This window comes from Pteropus medius, unplaced genomic scaffold (genome assembly GCF_902729225.1).
Source record: "Pteropus medius unplaced genomic scaffold, Ma_sr-lr_union100, whole genome shotgun sequence".
NCBI lineage: Eukaryota > Metazoa > Chordata > Mammalia > Chiroptera > Pteropodidae > Pteropus > Pteropus medius.
The window spans coordinates 49,767,034-49,791,229 of NW_024349800.1; the positions used below are offsets into that span (position 1 = coordinate 49,767,034).

Below are 24,196 nucleotides of genomic sequence, written 5' to 3' on the forward strand. Positions count from 1 at the left end.
GCAGACAGTATCCTGACCAGATCTGTGTTTTAGAAAGCTGACTAACCTTTGCCTCTGCTCTGATTTCAGATCCCATATTCCTGTGGGGCCTGTGGCCTGCTGGCTGATCCACAGGCACCTACATTCCACTTGTCCAGAACCTTTCCTTAAAACATGCTTCTGCTCCTGTATTCATTCTCTCAGTGAACGTCATCCAATTACTCACGTTAGAAACCTGAGGGGTTGTCCTAGACGGCCTACTGTCTCTCACCCTCATATCTGATCATGTCCTGCAACTCTGCCTTCCCAGTGTGCCCTGCTCTTCACCACCTGTCCTGCTGCCTCAGGGTTGACGCTGACATTCTCTCTGGCCAAGGCTTCTGGGAGGCCTTCCAGCCTCCAGTCTCTCTCCCCGCCAGTCCCTCCCTGACACTGCTGCAGTCAGAACCTATCTAAAAACAGCCCCGGCTACACCACTCCCCCCCCCAGCTTTAAGCCCTTTCAATCAGCAGTAATAAATGACACACCCACTGGCCAAATCTGCCTTGCAGACTTGAACTGTTTAGCACTCCCAATGTTGGAAACATTTTTGAATTAGTGCCCAATATTTTAAAGTTGGGACGCTTCACACGATTTGGGAGTTCTGGCTTCTTTTGGCAACCCTGGGCCTATGTTCTCTGCACAACAACCTATGGTTGGAGCTGAGCCAAGACGCCCCCTGTGGCCAGCAGGCGTGAGCTCCTGCCCCATTCCCCCAAGCAGGGCCAAGTGTCAGCACTGTTTATCACTGACTTGGACTGTTAAGGGAAAAGGGAAATATTTCTTTCTATCAGAAATGGAGAAACGGAAGGTGGACCGAAAGGACTATGTACTTCAGGGATTGTGAGAGTGCCTATTTCTGGAGTGAAGACTCTTTCTCTAGGTTTAATTCTCAGAGTGTCTCTGTGAAGGAAGAATACAACCCAGACCACTTCCCTGTCCCTACTCATTCTGCCTCTTTATCAGATTGGATCTGGAACCAAGAGAGAACGAAACACAGCCTGCCCCATGCACTCCAGAGGTTCTTTCCTAGGAGAATGCATCAGATTCTCCTGCAGAGACTTTCCAACAGGCTGGAGTGAAGCCCAAGCATGTGTGCATGGGCGTAGAACTACATATATCATATATAACTACAGTATCTTTATTGCTGTATATTATTATATGAGTTACAACTATATATAATACACTACACATAATACACTATGCGGAATATATGTAATTTGAAAAATGCTGCAGGTGATTCTGGTGCACAATCAGGCATTAGAACCACAGTCCTCATCTGATCTAGGAACAGAGCCCTTGTTTCCACTCGGGACCAGCTCAGGTTCTTCAGGTGACGCTATTCTCTGCCTTGGTTGGGGGCTCGGAAGACTCATCCAAGGAACCCAGGGGTCTTGGAAGGATTTTCTGTCACACTTGCTCGAGGATCATGTCACAAAAAAAGCGGCCTCCTAGTTCCCCTATCCTTCCTCACGACAGGGAGGGCAGGGTGCCCTTTTAATTTTCCTCTCCTAGATTTGGCCCTGTAAATGCAACTAAATTATGGCCAGCAGGTGGCACCCAGGTCCTGAGCAAAGACTCTCTTAACGTGTTTCACCGTCCCCAAATCCCCCTTTCCCTAGCTCCATTTAGAAAAGGAGAGCCCCTTAGTCCCCCAGAGAGGAAGCCTGGTTCGGTCAAAAGCTGGTGGTGTCAGGGCAGGTGGTTGGACGGAGTGCTTGCTCCTGAGCTGGATGCCCTCTGAGAGCTGGCCCAGCTGAAGCAGCCTAGAGCACTGGGTCTGCTCTAAGATTCTGGACTGAACTAAACCAACCTCCCTGTTCTCCAACGCCACAAGTTAAACTCATCAACAGGTCCAGCTTCTGATGCTTTTTGTATTGGGGCTTGACTCCAGCCTAGACTCCAACCAGACCAGCTTCTAGGGGTGGAGGCATATAAAGCATTGTCCGAGTATCGTGCCCTAAGTGGACCAGCTGCCTCCAATTAGAGCAGAGACATAGTCTGAGAAAACTCTTAAAGTTAACAAACCCATTACCAAGAGTTGCTTCACCTCCCCTGAGATCATGGTAGGCAACCACCCAGAGGAGGCAGGCTCTGTTCCTAGGGCTACAACAATGGGGTCTTCCAACTCAGTCCCCGTGTTTCTACCATCATCTTTGATACATGGTGACTATCAGGAGAACAGCCCCTGACTGGGTTGTGAAAACATCTAAGTCAGTTGAAAACGCCATTCAGGATTAGACTGAGGACATGACCTTGGGAAAAGGCTGCTCTGCAAGGTCTTGACTCCTAGTATCAGGTGCGGAGTCATGGGAAAGAAAGGTTGAGGAGGTTTAATCTGGTGATTTTGCTAAATCATATCCTAAGTTAGGTCCATAAGGTTCACAGTGCATTCACTAGCAACAGAAAGGTGGTTTACAGCTCTCATCAGGAGAGGTGGAGTGGACGATCATTCTGCAGCCTGAGGCCTTGAAAATGATCATCATGACCAAATCTCAACATCTTACGGCCAGAAGAGTTTCAAGAAACCATCCAGTTCCTTCCCAGATATGTAGTATTGCACTTAGACACAGGCATTTTTATTTCTAAATAATAAATAAATCTGCATAACTCTGAAATCTCACATTCTAATATTTAAGAACCTTACCACCAGCCTGAATCTAATTTTGGCTTTTTATTTTTAAGTCTTCAGTGGAAATCTATCTTCCACAAATAGGTCTTCGAGAGAGTTCAGGCCTCCTAGTCCTCTTTAATTCTCTGGTTCTTAGAAGACCCCCCAGCAGTTCCCAAGCCTCTACCCTCTGCCCTGCATGGCTATGAAAGACAATCCAGGACTTCCGGTCCCCCGTGGGTGTTGGGCATGGCCCCAGCAGGCTCCAAGCAGCTGCTGCTTTAACAACTCTGGATCTCCAGTCAGACCACTTGGATTTAAATCCTAGCTCTACCATCTCCCAGCTGTTTGACACTGAGCCTCAGTTTCCTCATCTATAAAATGGGAACAGTAACAGTTCCCACCTTACCGATCTGTTATGAGGATTAAGTGAGGCATGTATACAATGCGCTGAGCAGAGCCCAGCACATCGTTAAGCATCTGGTATTATCAGCATTACTGGGGCAGAGAGCGAGAATCCAAGGACACTTGTTTGAGAAGCAGGTGCCCAAACACACATCCCACTTCGGGTCTCTGAGGCATCAGTCCAGGAGGGAGACAAGGCTTTTCTCTGCCCTTTCTGCCTGGAGGTAGCCATCTGGGCTTTATGAAGTTGAGCCTGTGACCCATTACCACCCCACCTCCAGATTACCCATATATTTTGCTTTGTAGATGCCATCCTACCAGCCAGGAAAACTGGAACAGATGCTGTGGGATCAGAGGAGAGAGAACTCTGCGGAGCCTGCCAAAATGTTTCCCGCTCCTGACATGGGGCTATGCCCATTGTCACTGGGCCACCCCTTCCTGTCCAGGCCCAGGGGGGCTGAAGTCACCTGTTTGGAAAACCTGCAAAATTGCTACCCCTTGCCCCCTTGGGTCACACATCCAGGTTATTCTGGGGTTGCATGGAGGCAACATGTGCAGGTAGGGATCAAGGGTTCTGAAGTTCTGGAGGAGCCCAGCCAGCGGGTCACAAAGCCCTGGCAGGCCCAGCCAATCACCTTCTTCTTATGGCTGAGCAAGAATCTGACTCATAAGGGAGGCTCGGTCTCTCAAAGCTGAATTAATCAAAGGTAGAGATGGATGGGGCAGGTGGAGTAGTTCCAGGGCTGGTGGGGAACCAGCACACACCCCTTCCAGCAGATCCAGGACAGGCATAGGTTCAGGTAGGGACTGGAGATTCTACAGGGTTCTGTTCTCACAACACTTTAGATCTTGCAGCTCTTCCCTAAGATCCTGAAGCCTGCTGAGGTCCCAGCCACTGGAGTCTTGTACATGACCTGTTGAACAATGATCTGAACTCCTAAAGGGGCTTTCCCCAGGCTGGCCTGGATAATGCTGCCAGACCCCCTGTAGCTCTTGTCCAGGAGAAGGAGTCCTTTGGGGAGTTCTGGCCAGGATGCTCTATCTGACCATAACTCAAAGGGAAATCCAGGAGGGAAGTAAACAGCACTCCTCACTTGCTAAAATTAATCTATTTTAAGGAAGGTCCAGACAGGTGGGCAGATAGTAAGGTAAACTTTCCTGAAGGTTCTACACTGGAGATCTTTAAGTTCCTCAAACATCTATTTTTTAAACCAACAAACTTCCACAATGGGAGCCACCCATCAAACCAGAGCGACCAGCAGCAGACTCCTGGAAGCTGTGCAGTGTGGTGAAGTGAGGTTTAATAGTAGCTGTGGCTTGGCTGCAGGCTCTGCCTCCTATTGCCTGTGTGGCTTCGATCAAGTAGTTTGAGGAATCCAAGCTTGTTTTCAGGTCTGAAGAGTCAGGATGATGATGCTACTGAGCATATGGTTGTTGTCAGGCTAGTGAGGGACCCTGTGTGTGGGAACCAGAGGCTGATCTGATGTCACCCTGCCTTTGGGGGCTGAATGACCTTCACGGCAGGCAGAGAATGATCAACATGTTTGACCTACGCTCTTTCTTCCAGCACCATGATCAAAATCCCCACAGACCCTCTGATCAGGGTCCTTAGTGGGGAGAGAGCAAGAGACAGGCTTAGCTTTCAATTATGTCCTTTAGGCAGAAAGACAGAGAAGTGCTTTTGGAGCTCTGTTGCCCATTTCTTTCTTTAATTAGCACTGTCTCAGGGCCCTGTACTCAATAGCTGCTCAATAAATATTTGTTGACTGAATGAATGGGAGAGGTTAAACCACAGTGTGGGGTTTCGGGTGGTAGATGGGCTCAGAAAGGCCAGTTTTCTGGCCTCGTTTCTTGTTCGTTGACCTGAAGAGAAGGGAGGAGAGTAGAATGCTAGCTGTACTCCCTGGCCGCACACCACCAGACGCAGCAGGAAGCCTCTGGACATTCAGCAAGAGATTTAAAAGGCTCTTCCTCTGATGCAAGCAAATGAGAAACTATATAACATGGTGCTACCAGATTCTTCAGAGAAGGGTTTTAGGATGGTTCTGAGAATGGAACCTGGTAACCTGCTGGGAGGACACCCCATCAGTATGCAGCTAGCCTGAGGATAGAGAGGGGAAGCGGCTGCAGTGTGTTGGGAAGAAAACACTCACTTCGGCAGCCCTAGTGGGTTTGATGTCTCCTTAATAACCCTTCACTCTTCAAAAGCACGCTTGGGTCTCTGGGGACATGTATAAGCGATGTCACTTTATCTTCTTTTAAAATGATGTTTCTTTAGACTGTGTGGTTTACAATTGTCATTGCACCAAGTGGGATGTTTGCCCCTCCTGTGAAACACCTGGCTTCTATCATGTTCAGCCTATTTTCCCTTGAGCCAAGGCTCAGCCCTTCTCTGCTCTCATAGCTCCCTGTACTCCACAGCCAATTCCTCTCAGAAGCCTCTGGTTTCATTTCCTAGTCTTTTTGACAGACTGCTCATACAATCCTTTAACCTTTTCACCAGAAAGTCTGCCTTGATGACGTCCAGAACAAATGTAACCATGCTTAGTGTTTGATTCTGCCTTCTCTCTCATACAGAATACAAGTCATTCTTCACACCCCCAAGACTACCCTACCTGCTTGCCTTGCAGGAGACAGCCACCCTCAGTGGGGACGTGCACGAGAGGAATACCAGAAGGTCTGCCTACCTTCAAACAGCTTCTCTTCTGGTCTATCATGGTACCTGAAATTCCCACCACAAATGCCACTCTTGTGGATTATAGCATTTGTCTTTAAAAAGCCTCAGCTATCTCAGTTTTAAATATGAGGAAATGAAGGTTCTGGGTTCAAGAGACTTGCTCAAGCTCAAGATCAACCCCTAGCAAGGCCAGAGCACGAATCCAGGCCATCTGAACTCGTGTGCCCCTTCCATGCCATCACACTGTGGCAGGAAGGGCAATTTGATCTTGCACAACTCTAGCATGTGACAGCTCTAGCATGTGACAACTCTAGCATGTGACAACTCTAGCATGTGATGACTTGCTCTGATTTAGGCCTCTGAGCATTAGGAGAAGGGAAAAGAAATTTCAAAGGTTTTCTTTTTTACATTTCTCTCTCCATGTTACTGCAACACTGCTTTCATCTCAATCAGCAAGTGTTTATTGATCACTCACACAATGTCCCAACCACTCCATGAGGTGCCACGAGGACATTGTACCATTTTAAGGCATGAGTCTTGTCCTCAAGGAGCCTTTGTTTGGTTGAAGACATAAGAGTAATTCATACAAGAACAAGGGACCCCACAAACCGGAATATATAAGGTACTACATAGTGAAAGTACTATTGGCTTTTAAGGAGAGTACAAAGGATGAGTGGGCCTTGGCAGTTAGTTAGCTTCTAGGGGAAGGTGGCACCTAATTTGAGCCTTTAAGCATGACAGGATGTCAGAAAGCAGTGAAGAGAAAATGAGAAATTTGGGACATGAGGAATATGTTTATTATTACTTTTATTTTTAAAGTAAGCTTAAGACCAATGGCTAAATCCTAAAGGAATGTTAGGAAATGTGATCGAGAGAGGGGGTCAGAGAGGTAGGTGGTGTCTCAGGAGAGAAGGGAGGGACCCATTTCAAGGAGGAGGTTATCTGCCTTCTTTAATGAAGTTACCAGTTGCTGAATGGAGAAACGGTCATTAGATTATTCAAGAAGAAATGGTGAAACTCTGAGTCATTTTGTTGGAGTGTGAAGACAGACGCTGGACAATTACCAAATCCCAGATCATGTGTCTATGGGGATGCTGCGGAGGAAAATCAGGAGTTTGCCACCAAGGCCATCTGTGTCTGCTGCAGCATGGCCGGTGGACTAGAGAGTGACTGCTTGCAAAGTGGAAAACACCTTGCTCCTTTTAATAAAAATTTGAAGTGATATACAGATTTAACACAGGCTCGTGCTCTTTATCTTGACATTCCATCCATCTTCTTTAGAATCCGTATCCTATCCTTAAGTTCTAGATCTCGTCTGTCCAAGGAGGCTCACGAGTACAACCTCATGGTCTTTCTAAAGCTTCGTGTAACAGTGTCATGAAGGAAAAGAAAGATTGGAAAAACCTTATATACGATAACATCTTAACTAAACTGAATGTTTAAAATATTAATTTACTCTCTATAGCCATGCCACCCTGAATGTGCTTGATCTTGTCTGATCTTGGAAGCTAAGCAGGGTCAGCCTTGGTTATACATGGATGGGAGACCACCTAAGAATACCAGGTGCTATAGGCATTAAAGAAAATAAATAAATAAAATATTAGTTTACTGTTCTGTTTAACTGTGGCTAATTAGAACCCCTTTTGATCTCTAGTTTCGTTGAAAATTTTGTTAAAAATTACTCTATCAAGGCAGAGTAGAAAAAACGATATTTATTACTAAGGACTTTAAGCCTCAGATTCACTTACTAGTTTGCTGGAGTGTGTGTGACAGGCAGTGAGCCAGGCATGGGCCTTATAGGAGGGGATGAGACCCAGTCTGCGCCCTTGAGGGATTCACGGACTAGGCCGGGAGCCGGACAAGTGAACAAAACCAAAGAGCAACACATTACGCTACCACACCCGGATGCAGGAATGGCATGTGGCTTCCTGGGTCAGGAAAGGCTTCGGAGTTTGAGTTGGGTCTTGAAGGAGAAGCTCATCAAGCAAATAAGAGTCAGAAGGAAAGAGGAGTGGACTGGGAAGAGGGAGGGGACGATGAACAGTTCACCCCAGAATGTAAGTTAGTGGCGGAAGGAGATGTGGTTACAAAGGGAGACAGAAGCCGAACACCGGCAGCTCCGTGAGGTGCTTAGGAGCTCTTTCGTCCTGGGGGACACTCATTCACCAGAGGATTTTTTTTTAAGGTTTACAGTGTATGTATAATAATACAAAAATATTTGTAAGAATACTATAATTAAAATAATCGAGCATAATTTCCAAATCGAAAGTAGAGCAAATGAAATTACAGTGCTTACAAACTGCATTAAATTTATAATTCTTGAGACTTTATTTTACATGATCTTTTCTAGTAAAAACTAAAGATTCCCAAGTGCTGCTTGCAGAAATCAGTGCCCCTTCAAGTTTCTGCAAACTCTTTACTTTGAAATAATTTTAGACTCACAATTGCAAAATAGGACAAAGAATTCCCATGTATCCTCCTCCAGCTTCCCCACTGACATCTTACATAACAATCGTTAAGGCCAGAAAATGACATTGGCACATTATTAACTAAGCTACAGACCTTATTTGGTTTCATCAGCTTTTACGCGCACTTTTTTTTTGTATACAGTCTATGAAATTTTATTACATGTATAGATTCACGTAAACACCACCCTGCTAGGACACAGAACTGTTCCATGACCTGCAGGAGCCGCCCCCACCCCCTCATGCCAACCTTTTAGAGCCATGCCCTCCCCACACTCTAACCCCTGGCAACCACAGGTCTGTTTCCCGTCACCGTAATTCTGTAATTTTAAGAATGTTACATAAGAGGAATCGTATAGTAACTTTTTGAGATTGGCCTTTTTTTCCTCAGCATGACTTTGAGTCCCAATCAAGTCACTGGCTGGATTAGTAGTTCTTTTTTATTGCTGAGTAGCATTCCAAACAATGGTACGGTGTGGATGTTCCACAGTTTATCCACTTACCCAGCGAAGGACGTCTGTGTTGTTTCCAGTTTTTGGTGACTACAAAAAACCTATGATAACTTTGCTCCGTCTTCTCCTGCTTTATCCATGAGAGTCTGGCTCTGGGAGAGATCTCTCCATACTTTTCTGTTCTTTGGAATTACAAATCTGGATGGGGCCCAGGCATTAAGCTAGGAGCAAGGGGCTGAGAAGACACAGGTACACAAGCAAGTCTTTGGACTCACTGTTCCAAGTCTTTGGACTCACTGTTCCAAGTCTTTGGACTCGCTGTTCACTGGGTTTGTCTCAGTCTAAACCTAAGCCTGTGCCCTGCAAGCCAGACTCCTGTTTCTTATATGCATTCATACTGCAAACTAAATTTGTGAAGTTATCTTTCTAGATGGCACAATTTTGCCAAAGATACTTTAGAATTATAGTAGCCAGTTCAGGGAGCTTTAACTATGAACAAAATTGAGAGGCATTTTAGAGCAAAAAGAGAATAAAGTTTCAAACATCCAATTGTTTGAGGATTACTGGGGCTGAATCCATCAAAGTTTAAAATGACTTGTCTAAATTTCTACCCAAAGTTGCACAAATCCTCTTAAATCAGAAGCTAAAGAGGGACTAAAATAGTCAAAAGTATAATAGAGAAAGGACTCATTATATCTTAAACAAGTCCTTGTAACACGCCTACCCTCCAATCAAAGGTATAGATTTACTCAAGACTTTGGGGCTATAAATAGAATAGTTATTCCCTGACCAGAACCAAATACTCTTTAATCTCTAGAGCACCCCGAGACTGCATATTTTACAGTTGTAGATACATATTCTCCCTTCTTTAGTGTTCCTTTAGATCAAAATAGTCAATATTTTTTTTGCCTCCTTCTGAGAAAATCAACAACAAACCTGGACTGTTATTCCCCAAACATTTGCTGAGGCCCCTCCTACTTTTTACAAGTCCTCAACCACAACCTCAAGGACCTTGAATTTCCCTGATTCTTTATGTGGATGACCTTCTGTTGGATCTTAAAGATGAGATAAGCTCTAAGACTGATTTTAGCTATCCATTGTTTTCTTTCAGAAAGGGCATAAGATTTTCAGAGAAGTTACAATTTTTTCAAAGGCAAGTTCATTATCAAGGACATGATCTTTCCCAAGGAAGAAAATCCTGTACTTAGGTCATTCAAAACTTTCCAACTTTTCTGAAACTATCACACTTATTAAATGTGAACCAAATCCTTGGTATGCAAATAATTTCCTTGGGAATCTGAACACAAAGAGGTCTTTCGTAAGCCTCCTACTCTGGGCTTACCTAATTACCATAAACATTTCTACCTATCTGTACATCTGAGATCTCGACAAACCTTTGGTGCTGTGACTCAACTTCACAGGATTCATCAGACATCAACAGTTTACTGCAGTCTCTTCTCATCCTTGTCAAAGCCTACTCACCTGCAATAACCCTAGCAGCTAATCTATTGGGGGCTTCTGTGCACTTGGTTTAGGGTCTCCTTTAAGTCTGATGGTCCTTCATGCTGTACAATATTTGTAGCTCACTGAAGAAAACACAACATTTCTCAGTTGTGTTTACCATTGACAAAATCCTATTACTTTCTCCCCACATATTTTTATTCATTACAATAATACTTTGAATCCTGCTACTCTACTTTTAGATGTCATGTTCTCAAGTCATTTTGTCCCATTGGTTTCTGGTCTAGGAAAAAGATTGTTAGATAATTCAAGCAGGAGAAAAATTGGACCTTGATTTAAGAACCAAAACCCGAGCCACTCAAGGGAAACAGGGTTGCTTTTTTCCCTCATAACGCCAAAAGTTTTCCTAGATCTCACATGTATATAATTTTAGTTTCTCTTTCTTTCTTTTCTCTCATGGTGGTAATAATTGACAGTAGCTTCTCACACTTTGTGTCACCTTTCTGGAGGTCAGTGTAAGGTCCTGATGGGACCACCGAAATAGAATCCTTATCATTTCCTTCCTGGAATCAGAATTCTGGAACTTTTTCTTATATTAAAGGGGTGGTGGTGAGTTCCTGAGATTTGGCCTGTGTTCCTGTACTGAGCACAGACTTGCTTAGACTCATCATCCACTTGTAATGGCCTGCTGAAATGTGAAAGGGTTAAAGAATAATTAAAACCTGAAACTGGACAAAAGAAGTCTATAACTTAGGCCTAGTTTCTGGAACCCCTAAGCACATTCTGTTAATCATGAAACTTGTAACAATGAGCTCATATGCTAACTGCCAATTTTAGCCTGTGTAACCCTGCTTGCTTGCGTGGCATGAAAAATAATCAATTGTATATAAGCTGAAAATTACTGTTTGGCCATTGCCCATGGGAACACTGGCTATTGTCCATGGGAACATAGGCAATCACCCATAGGAACATAACATTCTAACACAAGCTTTCTGCTTCTGTACTTCCCGCTTGCACAACCCACCTGACCAGTGGGTTGACAGGTAGTGAATGGGAGAAAGATGGACCTTTGTGTTTAAGACAGAATGAGGAATGGGATTTGGGGCTTAAAAACCTTGTATCTTGGCATTTCGAGGCTGCTCCTTTGCAAGGACAGCCTCCGGCTAATAAACTGTCTCCTGGTTAAGAGCACTCAAGTTGGGTCTGGTTATTCTGGACACAACATTTGGAGGCCCCAGCGAGATCTTCTCGTTGTGGGAAAATTGATCAGTGCACCGGGGCGTTGGACCATTTGCGGTTGGGGAGGCCTCTAGGGCACTTGCCCTAGCCCGCCGCCTGTGGTTTCTCGCTTTGCGGAGCACGATCCTGGGAGTGCTGAGGCAGTTTCTGGTAGGGGGCCCAGGGACCGTGCGGACGTCGGACGCGACAAGTAAGTCGGCGGTCGACTGAGACTGTGACGACAGTTTTCTCAGTCCTGTTCTGGTTTGTTAGTCTGTGTCTGTCTTGTTCTGTTTTGCTTCGTGTGCTTTATTGTGGAACTATAGGACAATCACAGGGCAAACTAACTCCGTTACAGTGCATGCTTAACAACTTTAAAGATTTTCGTTGTAGGGCAAGGGCCTATGGTGCTTCAGTAACCCCTTTTGATTTGCAGCGCTTTTGTCAATTAGATTGGCCGACCTTCGGAGTAGGATGGCCCTCCGAGGGATCATTTAACATGCAGACTGCATTCCGGGTTCGAGGTGTGATTTATAGAAACCCTGGGCATCCTGACCAAATTCCTTATGTTGATGTTTGGATTGATGTTGTTTCTGATGCCCCTAAATACTTACAGAATTGCAGTCGTGCACCCGTTACTGTAATGGCAGCCATACCCCAGGGTTTTAAGAAGCCCCCACCGGTGTTGCAGGGACCTCCCTCGGAGGATGACTGGTATCCGCCACCCTATAATGGAAATGGGGGTAGACGTCCTCCTCCGGAGGGACCGGGACCTCCTGTAACCCGGTCTAGGGGTCATAGGCCACCTTCCCCTGATTCAACCTCCCTGAAAAGAGCCAGTATCTGTTCAAGCCCCATTGAAGGTGATTCCAGGAGGTGGCGGTGAGCCTACTGTCATCTACTCGCCATTCAGTACTAGTGATTTATATAATTGGAAATTGCAAACGCCATCCTTTTCAGAGAAACCACAAGGACTAACCTCCCTTTTAGAGTCTATTTTCTTTACCCATCAGCCCACTTGGGATGACTGCCAACAGCTCTTACAGGTCTTATTCACTACTGAAGAAAAGGAAAGAATTTTGCGGGAGGCGGCTAGAGGAGTAACAGACCCAAATGGGCAGCCCACGGCAGACTTAACCAGGTTACAGGCTGTGTTTCCGACTCAACGTCTCCAGTGGGATCCAAATACAGATCGAGGTAAGGAGGCTCTCCTAAGGTATCGCCAGTTTCTGCTACAGGGACTCCGGGCTGCTGCACGTAGACCAATAAATCTGTCCAAGGTAAGTGAAGTAATTCAGACTAAGGACGAGTCACCTGCAGCATTCTTGGAAAGACTATTAGAGTCTTACCGCCTATATACACCTATTGACCCGGAGGACCCCAACAATAGAAGAGCCATTAATTTGGCCTTTGTTAGCCAGTCGGCCTCTGACATTAGAAAGAAGTTACAGAGATTGGAAGGTTTTGAGGGAGAAAATTTATCCAAATTATTAGAAATAGCTCAGAAGGTCTTTAACAATAGGGACGGTGTGCAAAAGGTCATGTTTGTGGGACAACAAGGAAACCGACCTCCTTGGAAAAAAAAAACCCTAACCATAGAGGGGGACCTAACAACGAAGAAGGCCAAAATAGAAAACCTAGGCTAGGAAGAGACCAATGTGCTATTTGCAAAAAGAAAGGACATTGGAAGAATGAGTGCCCTGAAAAGGAACAACCAGGAGGTGAGAAGAAAAAAGGCCCCTCATTCTTTTGGAAGATGAATAGGGGCGTCAGGGCTCTTATCTAATGAGCCCCCGAGAGCCCAAGGTAACTTTACAAGCAGGGGGCAAACCTGTGAACTTTTTAGCTGATACTGGTGGACCTTATTCAGTTTTAACAGAAACTGCTGGTCTGTTATCCAAAGAAAAGACTGTAATTCAAGGAGCCACTGGGAAAGGGAAGGCATACCCACGGACACAGGCAAAAATTACTGACTTGGGAAAGGGAACCATCACGCATTCGTTTTTAGTTATGCCTGAATGTCCTTTTCCTTTGCTTGGAAGAGATTTGCTCCAGAAATTAAAAGCCACTATTTAAGCAACAAGTGGCATATCTCTCAAAGAGACTAGATCCGGTGGCTGGAGGAAGGCCTAGTTGCCTGAGAGCACTAGCTGCTACTGCTATATTGACCAAAGACGCTTTAAAATTGACCTTGGGCCAAAATATTGAAATTGTGGCTCCACATGCAGTTGAAGCCATGCTGCGCAGCCCTCCTGAAAGATGGATTTCCAACGCCCGGATTACTCAGTACCAGGTACTGTTGCTTAACCCCCCACAGACCCAGTTTTTGAAAACTGCAGCCCTGAACCCTGCCACGCTGCTCCCGGATGATGACCCGCAGGCTCCATTGCATCACTGTGTTCAGCACCTTGAGCAGGTAACTGGACTACGGCCAGACTTGAAGGATGAGCCGTGGCCTAATCCGGATGCGGTATTATTTACCAATGGAAGCAGTTTTGTATCCGACGGAGTAAGGTATGCCGGGGCAGCCGTAGTAACAGTCAGGGATGTGATATGGGCACAGGCCCTAAGCCATGGGACATCGGCACAGAAGGCTGAACTTATAGCTCTAACACAAGCTTTACGGTGGGGAAAGGATAAAACAGTAAACATCTATACTGACAGTAGATATGCCTTTGCAACGGCACATGTACATGGAGCCCTGTACAAGGAAAGAGGACTATTGACAACAGGGGGAAAGGAAATTAAGAACCAGGAGCAGATTTTGGCTCTTTTGGAGGCTATCTGGCTACCTAAGAAAGTGGCTATTATCCATTGCCCCGGCCATCAAAAAGGGGAAGGAGTGGTAGAAAAAGGAAACCGCTTGGCAGATAAAACAGCAAAGGAAGTAGCCAGAAAACCAGTGGGGACTAACGTCATAATTGGTCCCCTTCTTGTGCCCCCCTTGGTACAGGCTCCAAACTATAGCCCCCAAGATATAGAGTTGGGGAAGCAACTGCACGGGAAGTTTGAACATGGGTGGCTTTGGATTCCAGATTGAAGGCCGGTCCTCCCTGCTGCGCTCGGTAACACCTTAATTAGCCAGATGCATAATGCTACCCATCTTGGAGGAACTAAGTTAATTGAACTGCTAAAAAGAGACTATTATATTCCTGGACTAACCTCAAAGGCTCGGGATGTAAGTGCACGATGCCCAATATGTGCACAGGTCAACCCTCACCCCATCCCAAAGGAAAATATCGGCACTCAATTAAGAGGACAAGCTCCTGGAGAGCATTGGGAAGTGGACTTTACAGAAGTTGCTCCTGGCACTTTTGGATTTAAATATCTTCTGGTATTCATTGACACCTATTCTGGATGGACTGAGGCCTTCCCCACAAAGAAGGAAACTGCACAAGTAGTAGCTAAGAAATTAATTACAGAAATAGTGCCTCGATTTGGCTTGCCCTTATCATTGGGGTCCGACAACGGCCCGGCATTCATTGCCCAAACAAGTCAAATGTTAGCTAAGGTATTAGGGATCAATTGGAAATTACATTGTATTTACAGACCTCAGAGTTCAGGACAAGTAGAAAAGATGAATAGAACACTTAAGGAAACTTTAACTAAATTTAAGCTGGAAACTGGGGAGAATTGGGTGAGCCTTCTGCCTTTTGCTTTGTTACGGGCCCAGTGTACTCCATATATTATGGGAATTTCCCCTTATGAAATAATGTTTGGGAGACATCCCCCTTTACTCCCTAAAATTGGAATTGAAAAGGTTACAATGAGTAATAATACAAGTCTCCTTAAGTCTCTACAGGCCTTGCAACAAACCCAAAATCAAGTCAAGGGCTTGATTAAAGCTGCTAGACCGACTCCGGGGACATCACAACCTCACCCACATCATCCAGGCGATTGGGTGTGGATAAAGAAGATCCAGCCTGCTAGCCTAGAGCCCCGGTGGGATGGGCCGTTTCCAGTAATCCTGACCACACCAACGGCTGTCAAAGTTGCAGGAAAAAGACATTGGATTCACCATACCCGCCTTAAGACAGCTCAACCTCCCCCGGAGACAGAGAAATGGAAGGCAACACCCACAGAGGATCCACTCAAGATAAGACTCTCGCGGGAATGATTATAATTGGGTTAATTGTTATCAATAATGTAAAAGGGAACCCTCATCAACCTCAACAGGCTAAATGGGAATTAATTAAATCAGAAACAGGCATTCCCATATTAGTAAACCAGACTACGTACCAGCCTACATTTCATGTGGATTTGTGTGATATATTAGGAAAGAAATTTAATTTTATAAGTGATGACTTGCCTAGAGGTCCAGGAGCTAATTTTTTATCTGGCCCCTGGTATGGTTGTGGCAGGGAGGACAAAGAAAGAGGTATTCAACAAGTACAGTTATATATGTGTCCCAGAGAAGGCCAAAGCACTTGCCATAAGCTAAACCAATATTATTGTGGCCATTGGGGTTGTGAGACCATAGCCCCTTGGGAGAACACAGACAGACCCCTTTCTGACTCTTACACGACCTAGTCAATCTTCCTGTGCCACAGCAGGGAAATGCAATCCTGTCATTTTTACTGTCAAAAATTGGGAAGATCCATCTTGGGTGATTGGAAAAACCTGGGGATTAAGGTTGTATGTTTTTGGAACTGATCCTGGAGTGTTAATAACAATACAGAAAAAGCCTGTCAGGATGCCACCGTTAGTTCTAGGTCCTGTTAGGCCTAATGACGGAGGGTTAAACGCCTTAACTCCTACACAGTCAGCAATTACTAGGAGCACTAATAATGCCAACAAAAGACATAGACCTAGACAGCCTTATAGACCCCCCAGGGATACTCCTGAATCTGTCTTGACCATGCCGAATAATGTTTATAAGTTTGCTAATGACAGTAACTCAAATGCTACAAAGGATTGTTGGTTTTGTCTGAACCCTGCCCCACCTTATTATGTAGGACTTGGTGTCATTGCTAACCTTGGCACGGATCAAACTGCTATTAGGAATGTAACATCTCCGAATGTTACTATTTGCCCTTGGGGAACCAAAAACCCATCTGTAACGTTGGGAGATTTACAAGGAAAGGGAACTTGTGTGAATACTAACACTTATAGAGTTGATAAATCTAGGTATAAGGAAAATTGTAAATCATCTATTTTAGTAAATAGCACCTCTTCTACTTATTTAGCAGCCCCTAGTGGCACTTGGTTTGCTTGTAATACTGGTTTAACTCCCTATATTAATCTTAACTATTGGAAAAATAATACTGGATTTTGTGTGCTGGTTCATGTTATACCTCAGGTGTATATGATGAGCGGACAAGAAGGAAGACAAGCAATGGATTTGTGGGGAGGATATAACTATCCTCGGCGTAAGCGAGCAGTTCCACTGCTTGTGCCGCTCCTAGTTGGCCTAGGAGTGGCAGGATCAGCTGCAATTGGGACTGCTGCTTTGGTTACAGGGAACCAAGGTATAGCCTGGCTCACAAAGCAGATTAATGACGATTTAAGCACTCTAGAGAAATCAATTAATCATCTTGCAACATCTCTTAATTCTTTAGCTGAAGTAGTACTGCAGAATAGAAGAGGTTTAGACCTCTTATTTCTTAAGCAAGGAGGTTTGTGTGTAGCACTAGGAGAAACTTGCTGCTTTTATGTTAACCATTCTGGAATTATTAGGGATAGTTTAGCATTAATTAGACAAAGAGTAAAAGACAGAAATGAGAAGTTAAAACAAGGAAGCAACTGGTATGAATCTTGGTTTAATGGAAACTCTTGGTTAACCACGTTATTGTCGGCTATAGCAGGACCATTGATAATTCTGCTGTTATTACTGACCTTTGGGCCATGCTTGATCAAATGGGTTAAGAGTTTAATCCAATCCAATATAACTAGGGCAAAGATTTTAATTTTAGGAGCGTCAGCCCCGACCCATTGGCCAGAAATCCCGACTTCTGACTCGAAGATTGAGTCATTCTAAAGAAAACCAGTGGGGAATGTAATGGCCTGCTGAAATGTGAAAGGGTTAAAGAATAATTAAAACCTGAAATTGGACAAAGGAAGTCTATAACTTAGGCCTAGTTTCTGGAACCCTTAACCACATTCTGTTAATCATGAAACTTGTAACAATGAGCTCATACGCTATCTGCCAATTTTAGCCTGTGTAACCCTGCTTGCTTGCGTGGCATGAAAAATAATCAATTGTATATAAGCTGAAAATTACTATTTGGCCATCGCCCATGGGAACATAGGCGGTCACCCATAGGAACATAACATTCTGACACAAGCTTTCTGCTTCTGTACTTCCCGCTTGCACACCTGGCCAGTGGGTTGACAGGTAGTGAATAGGAGAAAGATGGACCTTTGTGTTTAAGACAGAATGAGGAATGGGATTTGGGGCTTAAAAACCTTGTATCTTGGCATTTCGTGGCTGCTCCTTTGCAAGGACAGCCGCCGGCTAATAAACTGTCTCCTGGTTAAGAGCACTCAAGTTGGGTCTGGTTATTCTGGACACAACAGCCATCCCTGATCAAAGACTGGACCCAAGCATCAGATCTGTTAGTCAAACTTTAGGCAATCATGCTGGCACGAGAGGATACCCTGGCCAAGAATCAAGTTCAACTGCATGTTGTTAAAGTTCCTTTTACTAGAACAGTGATCTAGATGTCTCATTTTACCAATCAATAGCAACTACTCTTTATCCAAAGTGCCCCCTTTGTCATAAATAACTCTGAGAATATCTTCCCTCGAAATTCCCAAGTACAAATTAAGGTCACTCCTACTCTGCACATTTAAAACTTCAGTCTGTAGAGGCTAATTTCTTTTCTCAGGGCAATAAATTGCCTTAAATTTCTGAGACACACACCTCCACCTCAGCCCTGATGCTGTTAACCTTGTTCCTGTGTCCCAAGTAATAGGTAACCATTTAGAGGCCTCTAACCTAAAGGTCTAGGCAAAATTCAAGAGACTTCTCTCCTCTACCATGGCTAACTTAGCAACTGACCAATGTTCCTGATGTGAAAAAAAAAATGCACCACTGATAATATAATCAATGTACATACTTTTAAGGCACAGGAGTGGGTCTCTACTGCTAATGGCCAGTAGTCTTTGTAGGGCCCCTAAACCCCTTTGCTAGGCGACTTACTATGATCAGATTATGGTAGAAAAATCATATTGACAAATTACTAATCCAATCATACATGACCCTGCTGAAGCCAAAATGCAATAATCCACCAAGACAGTAGAAATTACCTTTTCAGCTCATTTTTCAAAACACAAAACACTATACTCTCGAAAAATGTATTCAGTAGAACTTGTACCTCTCTTACGACCCCAGGTTACAACCTTCATGAGATGGCCTAATGGCTTACTTCTAAATTGGTCTTTATGCTATTTGAGGCATCAGCTAGATTCAATTCCCAGTTTTGTGACCTTGCAAAAACTTGACTTCTTTAAAATGACTTTTCCCCTTCTCTTTCTCCTTCATTCAAATTGGTCTTGTTTAGTCTAATAGCACTATGACTCTCTTGCTTCTTTTCTTTTTTTATCCTTCCACCTTTGTACCTACTGCAGGACCACTTCCTTAATTATTAAGCCCTTAGGACATCAGATTCTGGTCAGCACCAAACAGTCTTAGGAACAAAGCCTCAGGTCTGTTGATCACAGAAACAGAGTTTCAGTCAAACTAAAGATAACATCTTGATCTCAGTTGTGTTTCAGCTCCAGATCCATGAAAGCCAAATGACCCCACCCCCATGACCATGTACTCTCAAAACCAGACAGTACAGCGCTGAGACTGACATCAGAATCTGATGCAATGATCAACTGCTTCCTACCAATCAGCAGAGCCCAGGATCCAAACTCCCTTAGCTACTATGACTAGTGATCTATCCCTACATGAGAGAGGAGAGGAGTCATCTGGAAAATACAAAGCAAAAGGCTTGCAAAAATGACTGACTCAGCCGGTTATAAATTAACCACATCCTATAAATCTCTAAATGGCCTTTTGGAAACGCTTGCAACATCTACAAGACAAACGACCTGTAAATAGATAAGATCAGTGATCTGGAAATTCCTTCCCCCTTGCTGCTTCCCCCCAACTCCCTCTCCCCATCCTGGGTCATGAGGTGCACATAAAACCTCAGACAAAGGAATCACATGCCTCTTGCATAGACACTGCAAAGGCTCCGCCAGATAATAAATTCTCCTTCCTCTAACAAAGTTGTCTGAGCGTCAAATTTCTTCCATCTTGTGTTGCTTCTTGCAACAATAGAATTCATAACTTACACACCACAGGTGGCGGGGAGACAGGTCTTTGAGCGCGTGCTCACCTGTGTCTCTGAGCTTGGCACCATTTCTTTAAATAAGCTTTTACTTTCTTGGCTGCAAACCCCTGGTCTGTTTCTTTTAACTTTGATACGCACTGTTGCAGGATTCTCCAATGAAGAGATGGGACACCGAGGCTATAAGCAGGAAGCAGCGTTTATTCATACTGGCATCAGCTCAGCCCCGATTGTAACATAACAGGCAGTTGTATACAGTCTTGACATCCCTACACAGCTATAGATATAAGGAAGAACATTAATGGGTTGGCAAGCTATGAAACAATTGATATTAGCTGGAGAGTCCTTGAAGTGGAGGTGGTAGCTTTGAAAAAACTGATGTTAGTTGGAGAGTCATTGAGGTGGGGGAAGGGCAGTCAAGAATGAACTCATTTGAGCAGGAGGGCCAGGCTGGCACAGCACAGGCAAAATAAACTCCCACCAGTCACATCCCACCCACAGGTCTTTCTCTTAACATCATCCATAGTCTACATCCTCTGTGTCAACATTTCATTTTGAGCAACCTCCTTCAAAACCCCTCAGCCCTATCCAACACAAATGTGCTCCATGGACACAGGTATCAGGGATGCTTCAGGCATCCTTCCAGAGCTTCAGTCAGATTCCAAAAAAGAGCATTGGAACCAAAAACGAGTGCAATTGGTAGGAAAACAGCACATTTGTGTTGGATAGGGCCTGAAGCATCCCTGATACCTGTGTCCATGGACCTTTTTGCCAAAACCATGCCAGACTTCAGTGCCAACAATCAAAATTCAAAATCAAAACAGAGCCAGGTTAAGCATTGGACAGGGTGAGGCGATTTTTAAGTGTGCTTGTCAGAAAGGATCACAGTTCCCCGTGGACTCGCAGCAAATGTCCCTGGATTGGACGCAAATGTCCCTGGATTGGACGCGCTCTGTCAGTCTGCTCAGAGGTCTAACATCAGGCTGCTGTCACTCAGACACGAGGCCTTGCAAACTGCTCAATCAAGGGCGGGTCCCGGCTTCTTTCTCTGGCGAGTGTTGAGATCCAGGTCACCTGCCTTTGAAAGCTTCACGTTTCTCTGCTTCCGACTCTGTCGCCCTGTGACCTATACAATCCGCGGGAGTCATAGGAAGGACTCAGGGAGACCCAGGAAACCTAGACGTGGTGAGTGTGGGGCCGAGTGCAGGGACTGAAACGAGAGGCTGGTTGGAACCGGCTGGAAACGGCTTGAGCTGGCAGTGACGGGACTGACCTCCACCTGGTCGACCCCGGAGTCTGCGGACCCAAGTCCCCTGGGGGCGCCGCTGGGACCTCAGTCCCTTCTGGCACGCAGCATGGGGGCAGGGTCAGCAGCTGGACCCCAGGCGTCCTGACCCGTCACCGCGCTGGGCGACTTACGCCCCAGAGCCTCTCTGGGCAGCTCTGCGCCCGCAGCCCCGCGACATCCCCGTGGAGGTCATCGGGCCACAGTCGTTTCCAGGATTTGTACATGGGAGGAGCTGTGGTCTGTGAGGTCTCCAGTCTCTCCTTTGTCCCCAGTGGGGCTGTTTTTTCCTGAATTTCCTAAAGGTTAGGGTCTGAAATCCAAGACCCTGGCCCCGAGCTAACCCTTCCTAGGGTTGGCAATAAACCTCTAAATTTCCAGATCCCTCCCCACCATCCCAAATGCCAGCTTTCCCCTCTGCGATTCACAGCAGCATTATCAACTACTCCTCCGGCTGCATCTCAAGCACACCCAGTATTTTAATTATTTATCATTCCCCACTGTCAATAAATGGCTGGTTTTAAAAAGCTTATTTTTGTGTGTGTATATTTTACATGACAGAAAAGCAGCTAGTAATCACCTGCAATACGTTGTGTGAAATCCATGTGCCTCTCCTGCCGGCACTGCCCTCCCTTGGTTTGTCACCTTGAAAAGATTGATTGACTTATTAAAGTACCAATTTTTCAATTGGAGTAAAATCTCTTTAATCAATATGATTGAAAGATAGTATACAATAGTTCTAAACAAATACAAAAGAGGTGAATTTAAGAAAAAATATAAAACAAATTATTCCAGTATTAGGTTCCATTTTTATAGAATTCTTTCTTCCCCTGAGCATGTAAGTTCTGCGGTTTGTTTTACTTTTTAGTGTTTTAAAATACAATATCAGAGTTTAGCCTTGCAGAACGGAATTCTTCAAGTTGATTAATTATTTACAAACCTATTTTTTTATTTGGAAATAATGAATAACAGCTTATTGTTCTGAAAGGAATAGATATTTGGGTTTTCTGGTTGAGTAGTGAATGTGTGATGTGACAGGAAAGCTGAGAATGAGTGCCCGGAATGGTTGTATGAAATCCCCGTTCCCCTCCCTCAGGACATCCCCGGGCACAGACGTCCTGTGGGAAGTCCTTTGGGTGGAGGGTCCTCTTGGAAACTTCCTAGGTGTTCTGTCCTATCAGCATGGCCCCTCCTTGGCTTTTTTGCCCTTAAAGATTTAGTAACTTTATTTTAGCCTTAGTCTTTCAATGAATAAACACTTATTTAATCAATACAGCTTGAAAGAGAGTATAAAATACTTCCAAATGCAAGAAATAGGTCAATTTCAGAAAAAAAAATTTCAGTATTACGTTGCAAGTGTTAAATATTCTTGTTTCCCTTTTTTCCTCCCATCGTGGGCAGTAATATTCTGAGGTCTGTTTTTTTATTTTGGGTGAGTTCAAATGGATCCCCAGAGTTTAGACTTGCAGACCAAAACCGTTTAAGTATGACTAATAGTTTATAAAACAATATCTTGCCATGGAAACAATAATTAATTAACTTTTTTTGGAATGCAATAGATACTTGTGGGTTTTCTTGTTGAGCTAGCAAAGTGCCTTGCAATTTTCTTTTTTTTTTATATATTCTTTATTTTTTCTTTTTATTATTATTATTTTTACTTTTTAGGTAAGGCAACCCTTGGTTAATCTCACAGATTGAAAGGACCTTGTCAGTTTACAATCCCTTACTTTTTTATTTTTTACACTTACAGCACCTGGTATTCCTAGGTGGTCTCCCATCCAAGTACTAAAAGAGCTTGACCCTGCTTAGCCTCTAAGATCAGACGGGATTGGATTTGTTCAGGGTAGCATGGCTATAGACTGCCTTGCAATTTTCTTCCCTCTTGTATACATAAACACAGGGTTTGAGTGATTGTGCTGGATTGCTCAAACACTGAGTCTGTGTATTTAAAATATCAGTGGTGGTCCCAAGCAACTTAACTGGGGATTAGAGACCTGAGGCTAGAGACAGTGACTTTAAACCAAGACCTGCTTGAGCCTTCAAAAATAAGTTCTTGAAGGCCCAGTGGTTCTCCCTGGGGAGCCTCCCCCTACAGGTGTCCTACCTGCTCACACCTCCATGGAGGAGCCTTTACACTGAGGGAAGCTGCAGCCCTGGAAAGCTGGAGTGCCCGTGAATGTGGAGGGGGGCGTTGACGTTCTTTCTGAGGTTGTAACAGTAATTTCTTTGGTTCTGCTTCTAAATACAGGTTTGAGTTTTCTTCACAGTGTAGGTGCACTCAGAGTGTAATTTGCGCACATTGAGAAAGTCCGTGAAAGTCAGGAGTTCGTGTCCTGGGTTTCATAGTTTGTGAATTGAGAGTTCATTTGGGTCAGAACCTTACACTGAATCCAGCTGAACGTTTCCTCACTGCGAGGTGAAGCCTTGAAAGGGGAAAAGTTTCTATTATTCCCTGGGGAGAGGAGGGTGCTGGGTCCTACAGTTCATTCCCAGGGCGACTCAGGTGCCCCTTCCCTCCTTCCATTGGGACTGACTCACTCCAGGGTTCTGTCTCAGCAGGGAAGTCTGGAATGTGGAACCTTCTGCAGCCAGCTTTCCTTCTGTCCAGTGGGAAGCAGGCTGCTTATCTGAGCTGATTCTTTCCTTTGGCTCCTTTATCGACTGAGCAGTGCAGCCATTCGCCTCCAGGTCCCTGAGCACCTGGGCTCTGACAGTGTAAGATGACTGACAGATACGAGGTGAGGAAGCAAGAAAATGGTGGAGTCGAATGGAATTTTTGTTCCTTTTAGTCAAAGAGAACTTGAAGATGTCAGGTGAATGTATTTAAGTTCTCAAGTACATTTTTCATTTTTACATCAGTGTTTGTAGGTGTGTGTCTCTAAAGAAGCATGACATTTAAAGGCTGAAGCAATTGACTTCCTATTTTACTTGGTGTGAAGGAAAGTACAAAGGTTATGTAAATCTTTGAAAATCCAATCCATTTAAGGGGCTAAACTCAAATCCCTATTATATCATAACATGCTACTTATTCCTGAAAATATTCCTGGTGTGAGATATAGGAGAGGGACAAACTAGGATGCAAAATGTTATTTTAGTTAGCAAAAGATTTGAACATTTAAAAAATAATTATTTATTTTAATTAGTTTCAATGATACAGTACATTGGTTAGACGTCTATATAGTTCATAAAATGATCCCCCCAATTGCTCACTCCCTCCCCTGACCCTCCACCTAGACAACATATTAATGCTAACTGCATTCTCTATGCTGTTCTCCCCATCCCTGTGACCATCCATCAGCTACTAGTTTGTACTTCTTTAACCCTT

General features: G+C 44.4%; 1 protein-coding gene across 3 annotated transcripts in view; it reads right to left on the bottom strand.

Moving 5' to 3' along the window:
- MAPRE3 (microtubule associated protein RP/EB family member 3) overlaps positions 1-24,196 on the bottom strand; it is an 84,707-nt gene that overhangs the window by 5,256 nt on the left and 55,255 nt on the right. The gene's annotated exons all lie outside the window — the stretch shown is intronic.